Source organism: Triticum dicoccoides, chromosome 5A (assembly GCF_002162155.2).
Source record: "Triticum dicoccoides isolate Atlit2015 ecotype Zavitan chromosome 5A, WEW_v2.0, whole genome shotgun sequence".
Lineage (NCBI taxonomy): Eukaryota > Viridiplantae > Streptophyta > Magnoliopsida > Poales > Poaceae > Triticum > Triticum dicoccoides.
Window position 1 is genome coordinate 712,120,996 of NC_041388.1, and position 766 is coordinate 712,121,761.

The window sequence follows — 766 nt, forward strand, 5'->3', positions numbered from 1 at the left end:
CCCCGAGACCGATGTGCCAGTTGTCGTCCAGTTATTCACTGTGTTGCGTTGTCATTTCTTGCGTGTCATGCATTGCATATCATGTCATCATGTGCATTTCATTTGCATACGTGTTCATCTCATGCAATCGAGCATTTTCCCCGTTGTCCATTTTGCATTCCGGTGCTTCGTTCTCCTCCGGTGGTCATTTCTACCTTTCTTTCGTGTGTGGGCATTAAACATTTTCGGATTGGACCGAGACATGTCATGCGGCCTTGGTTTACTACCGGTAGACCGCCTGTCAAGTTTCGTATCATTCGGACTTCGTTTGATGCTCCAACGGTTAACCGAGGGATCGAAAAGGCCTCGTGTGTGTTGCAGCCCAACACCTCTCCAATTTGGCCCAAAACCACCTTTCTGCTCCATCATCTCGGTCGTTCGATCACGATCTCGTGTCCGAAAACCGCATCGCATTTGGACTCTCCTAGCTCCCTCTACCTATAAATATGTGCTCTCCTCCGAATTTTTCGCGCAGTCCAACCCTAGGTCCAACTCCCTCCGCGCCGCCGGACATGTCCACCCGCTGGCGAACGCGTCCATCTCGCCGGCCACCTCACCCGGACCAATGGGGAGCCGCCATGTCGCCTCGCCGCCGCTCCAGGCCAATCCCCGCGCGCCACCTCGCCTCCTCCTCTCTCCTCCGCTGCCATGGGCCCGCGCGGCCCAGATGTGGCCCGCGGGGCCCGGATCCGCCGCCGCCCGGCCCTCGCCAACCGCGGGCGCCGCC